Source organism: Passer montanus, unplaced genomic scaffold (assembly GCF_014805655.1).
Source record: "Passer montanus isolate IOZ18808 unplaced genomic scaffold, ASM1480565v1 scaffold10, whole genome shotgun sequence".
NCBI lineage: Eukaryota > Metazoa > Chordata > Aves > Passeriformes > Passeridae > Passer > Passer montanus.
Window position 1 is genome coordinate 13,244,021 of NW_024356505.1, and position 6,230 is coordinate 13,250,250.

Sequence of the window (6,230 nt, forward strand, 5' to 3'; positions counted from 1 at the left end):
AGCTCTCTCAGGAGCTGAGTGCAAGCAGTGAGGCAAAGCCCAGCAACCCACCTCGTGCCAGGCTGCTGCCCCACAGACCTCTGGAGCTGGCTTGCTTTCTTTGTGCAGAAAACTGTAGTGCTGCTTGATGAATTTTACTCTCCTTATTTTGCAGCACACGGGATATTACATTTTTCCCCCTGGTTTCTTTTCTGTGAGCACCTTTGTTCTTACGTTCCAAGAGAACGCGATTACTTTCCCCTCTGCAGGGGTCAGCCAGAATTCAGCAGTGTTGCTAGGGCTTGGAGCTTGGCTCTCTCACCAGTGCCATCCGTTTGCTTTTCATGCTTCACTTGGTCAACATTTAACTAACTTTCAGAGCACTTTTTAAACTTTCTCAATGAAAACAATTTTTTTTCTTTTTTTTTTTTTTTTTTTACTTCTCATGCTCTTTGGAGACATCGATCTGTGCCATATAGCTCCTCACAGCTAAGCTTGTGCTACATCTCTTTTCTGGAATCACAGAGTGGCAAAGAAAACACCTGTCTTGGTGTAAACATAGGGGTTTTTCCAGGCTTCCCCAGATGAACCTGCCTCTTGGGTCACAGCCAGAGGAGTCTACAAACTTAAATAGGCACTGCTGAAAAAATTTTATCTGTCTATCTATCTATCTATTGAAGGCAAGAAATTTCCCCATTCCCTATGGTGAAATAAAATAAAACATGCTTTAAAGAAAACTTAAAATATCTATAATCAAACAAGGATGAAATATCCTAAAAGTTGACCAAAATCTCTTCCTGACTTCTGCAACCTCAGTGAGTGTCCTCATAATTTGTCCTCAAGATTTACTTGCCTTATTCTCTTCTGATAATACTTTTGTTTCTTTAAATCTTATCTCAAACATTCAGCAGAAAGTCTTCTAGGAGTGCACTTCAGCAAGAGTATGAGTAAAACCTTTGATGCAAATTTTCTAGTTAGCAACTGCAGCTGTAGCACAATGAATACATATCTTCAACACAATATATACAGTAGATATTTGAATTTCTTAGTTTGCCAGTCAGATGGACAATTAACAGATTGTTAACAGACAAATTCAAGAGTAATTTGAGATTATAATAATACATTTTGAGGGATATAAGGTGACAGTTGACTAGATATACGTGAAAAAGATATTGATCTCTAAGATCTCAGTGAAGTAATACAATAGTTGCTTTTGTTCTCTGAAAGGAAAAAGGTTGACACCTTCAAAAAGTAATTTTCTGATCCTTATTAAAAACTGCCTGTAGAATTTTCGTGGAAAGCTTTGTTTAGTTCAGCAGAAGGATCACATGGTACATTCTGTCAAGTCATTCAAATGAAGGGATACATGGGGTACATACAGATTATTGTGGCACATGTATTTTTATTTCTTCAATATGACAAAAAGGTAATCTTCAAATTATTTTTCTGAACCTGTGACACATTTGAAATCTGTTATCATCTTCCACAATAACTTTCGAATAACTTTCACTTTTGATTTTCCTCCATGTATCATTGCTGTTCAGCTGGTTGGGGTTTGCAATAAATATTTGTCTCAGTCAGCTTCTTTTCACTGCATGTGTTCCTGTGTGTTTGCTAGACACCTCCTCAAGACCACAGATGATGATTTCTTCGGTTTTTTTAAATTTTTTTTGTTTTTGTTTTTTGTTTTTTGTTTTTTTTTTTTTTTCTGCAGGGCACAAGCAGAACTTGAAAGAATGAAAGAGATCAAATAGAGACAGGATTAAATTTAGCATTTTTGTGGGTAATGCCTCTTTACATATTGGCTTGTTACATACTCCATTGTTCTCTAGCTCTCTATTCTTCACATGCATATCACCATGTCAGCTACCACCAATCAATTAGATAACAATCTAATATAGACTAGAATTCTTAAGAGTGAGAAGTTTTATTCTAACAGTGTGGTAACAAACAACTGTGCTAAAAGAAGCAGAACATAGAGACTATTGAACAGTCACAACTAAAGGAGGAACAAGGGTGCAATTACTAATTATTACTGCTAAATAGCAATATTAAGTAGCAAGATGACCCTCAATGCCAAACTAATTTTGAAATCTGCAAGTGTAAAAATAGAAGACTACCCAAAGGTTTCAATCTTAGTTTCAGAAAAGTCTTCAGGCACTTATTTAAACAAACTTAGAGATGCCAGTGTAGAAGTGTGGATTGTGTTTAATACAAAAGTCACATTTATTACAATACATCTGAATTACACCACTTGAATGTTTTCAGTAAATTGATGTTGGATGCCAGTGAAATCAGTTCTGCTCATATTTAAGAGCAGGAGCTTAAATGTATGATTAGTTCACGTCTTAAGCTCTTACCATGTAAACCAGAGTATTTTTATTCCATCAAGGCTACCAACTTTATTTCTGTGTAGTTTCATGCTGCTATAAAAGAGAAAGAGAAAAAAAGCTGAGGGAAATTTAATTTTTTCTATGTAAGTAGAAAAATCTCTCTGGTTTATAACAATCTGTAAAAATTGATTGCTTCTCTTAATGTAAACAGATGGTAACATCCAGGATGATTGACATTTACTATGTCCGTGCACAGCTCCTAGGGGAATCTACTTTTAACTGTATTCTACTCTGTCTGCAAGTCCAGCTGTTAGAAAAACAAACACTATCAAGAATTTGCACTTTCAAAAACCTTTCAATAGTGACTCTCCCAAGTACTCTGTGACTTCTGCTCAAGATAGAAAGAAGCTGCCAGCACCATGTGCAAGACCAGTGTTGTGCCAAAAGTCAAAAGCACAAAAAAAATTATATTTGCAAAGGGAATATCCTACCTACTCTCCACCTCTTTCTAGCTCCACATGGTAACTACTAATGGTAACTACTGCTTTTCCTGTTCGTGTAGTATCATTTTAGACTACATTCAGGTTTCTTTTAGTTCTTCAGTCACCTATTTTGTAATGTATTCTTTTTTTTTTTCTTCCTAATTAAGTGCTTTAGCATCCTTCTCATCCCACTCTCAGGTAATTCTTTAATGCTTCAATTATCTTGACTTCTTTTCTCTTTATAAGCAGCAGTAAATTTTAGTGACTGCTGTCAATAAAAATGGAAGAGTTTAGGGGGAAAAGGTACACCAACCAGCATCCTGTTTATGCTCTAGCTACTTTTTTTTTTCTCCTTTAAATAAACACTTCTTCCACATCTAGTTATGGAAGTTTCCTGTTAGGAATTGACATCCAATGATGAAAAACCAGGCATACCTAAGCAAAAATTGCGACAGTAGAAAAGTAAAATGTGTGACTGGAAAAAATTAGTTCACTTGGTTTGGTTTTCACTTTCTTGCTTTTTTCCACTCACCTGTTCAATATTGCATATTAATCCCTTAGATTTTTAAAACTGTAAGCGGAGAATCTATATTTGCAAGACTGAAGCAGAAATGACAAAAATGGAGTTAGCAAGTGAATAGTGTTTTATATACTTGATGTACAAACTCAAGAACCTTTAAGTCCTGAAAGATGTATATGTCCACTTAGCAGACACACACATCAGCATCAATTTAAGTTAGGAAACTGAGCTGTGAAAGTAAATCAATACCTTGTTAATTCACTTACTTTTTAAACAAATCTGAATGTGTCTAGGTCTGTGCAGAGAATGCTTCTCTTGCAACTTGCTTTCAGTAGCTTTAAGAATCTTTCAGAACTTTGACAAATGTGTCAACACCAAAAGGTCAGCCAGCTTTGAGACTGGGTTCTTCCTCTAATTTGGTCCAAGACTTTCCTTTAAAATAAATACAAGTGACACAAAGCTATGCATTCAACCAAGAACAACATAAAAAAAAATGCTTAACAGAATTTTAGATCAGCAGCACAAACATTTTTTGATAAACACTCCCTGCCCAGCAAACTTTTATTTTAAATTGTAGCTTGGACTAAGCTTCCATAATATGTGGGGATGGAAAAGAGATCTCATTCAACTGAAATACTTCCAAAGGAGTTTTCCAATACAAGTACTTAAGAGAGAGTACTTCTTTTGTCTGGTCCATGTGTTTCTGCAATGTGCTTAGCAAGAGCAAAAGGTTATTCAAATAAAAAGCTATAGCATTTGAAAATGCAATGAAAGAGGTCTTAATGGCAACCTAGGCTAGGATACAGCATAGATGCATGAGGGAACAGATGCAAGAGAGAAAGTGAAAAATTCCAGAAATGCTGTAAAATGTGTACCAGGTAAAGAAATCTCTGAATATTTATGGTCTCCAATATGCTTCAGTTAAGAACAGTTTCTCCTTCCTAGGACAAACTATAAAGGTGAAACTTTTTTTTAAATTTATTTTTTAAAGAGTTGTGCTAAAATATTGTTCTAAGAAATTATTAAATGCTCAAGGCCAGGCATTTTCCATACACAGAAGTAGAAATGATAGCTATAACTTTGAGTTTGTATATTATGAATCTTTTATTGCACACTGCTGCTCATGTAAGTCAAAGAAATGCCCATGTTCCTTGACCTGGCAATTTAGAAGTAGGCAATTTTTGGCACTTGCTGTGAAAACCATCCAATAAACCATATTAACCTCAACAGAAAAATGCCCATCACTATATCAACTGGTGCTAGCTGGGCAAAGCACCAATCCACCTTCTTGTGATAACCTCTGGTCATTTTTAGTGAGGCTTTTCTAGAAAGGGTATCTCGCTGCCTCTCTCCATGGAAGGTATTCTAGCAAGCAAAGATAGCACATGCCAGCTCTAGGTCCCCACAGCTCTTCCATTTCATTGTCAAATCTCAGGATATCAGGAAATTATATCCTTTGCTTTGGGGAAAGGAAAAGAAATGGGAAGCAGGGACAGAGAAGGCATTAAGAAGTTCAATATGAATTAATCCTGATACTTGCTGCCTAGCTGGATAGAAAATAAAGCTAATGGAATAAATATAACAGGTAACTTTAGATAATTTTAGCAATGGTTGTGAATTTACAGTTGTGGACAGAAATACTCAGTTTGGTGTCACACTTCTTGATTCCCAGAGTAGAACGATCATATTTGAAGGACTAAAGAGTAAAATGTAACATATTCATCCTTATATCCTTATGTAAGAATTTGTAATTTTTTGATATCGTATATTAGAAATGGTGTAAGCAGAGGACTAGTCTCTCACCAGTAATGCAGAATTTGCTTCAAAACATACAACTGCCACAATACTAAAATATTGGTCAATAAAGATATATTAGTTGGTCAGATGTCCATTTACTTTGAATTACAACACAGAATGACTTCAGAAGTTTGACATTCAAATAGAGGTTACTGAGACCTTAACAGGTATCTAATCAAACATATAATAAAGATAATATATTTTATATCTCAGTTAGGAAAGATGATTGTTTTGCAGTACAAGGTTAGAAGTCTCAAATTATAAAATCATCTTTTGTAAACTGGAAGGAAGTGGCCTTCTTATGTGTGTATGTGGTGGTTAGGGACATTTTCAGTGGTGGGATTTGCAGTGTTAGCTTTTCAGTTGAGCTCAATGACATGACAACCTAAACGATCCTGTGATTCTCTACGCATTTCTTCCTTTGTGAAACAGCATTACTTATTCACTACAAAAGTACAGTAAAGTCCACCATAAAAATTTTTAGCATTAAAAAAAAATTAGTTTAACATTATCATTAGCAGTTTGGCATACCATGAAAGTTAATTTAGTATAACACAATGCAGTAGCCTGTTGACACTTCACAGAGAAAAGCTCAACATATTTTATGTGAGTTGAAGTCAGTACTTTCAGGTTTCCATCTATCTGTTATACTCATTCCCTGCAACATATTTCATGTGAGTTGAAGTCAGTACTTTCAGGTTTCCATCTATTTGTTATATTCATTCCGTGTGCAACACAGTGACACTTCGATTATTTACGTCTATCAAACTGAATTAGCTTCCATTTTCTAAATGTGTATTTTATCTGTGTGTGTGTGTGCGTATACACATATTCCTTACCTTAGGAAATTTTTCTCTTTGCTTATTCCTTTGGTGTGTTCAGGAGCAACTGTAGCTTCCATTTGCAAGAGCTGAACAAACCCCACAGAATTCATGCTGAGCTAGAATCTGCTGGTTTAATTCCCTGCTGGGAGTCTGCCAGTTGGGAAACGCTGACCAGCAAGTACAGGTCTTAATTACACAAATCCAGAAGCTGCTGCCAACCTTTCCCCATTGAGAAGCATTTGTTTTCTAGTGTTCTTCTTGATGAACAGATTATCATACAAACATTATTTATTGC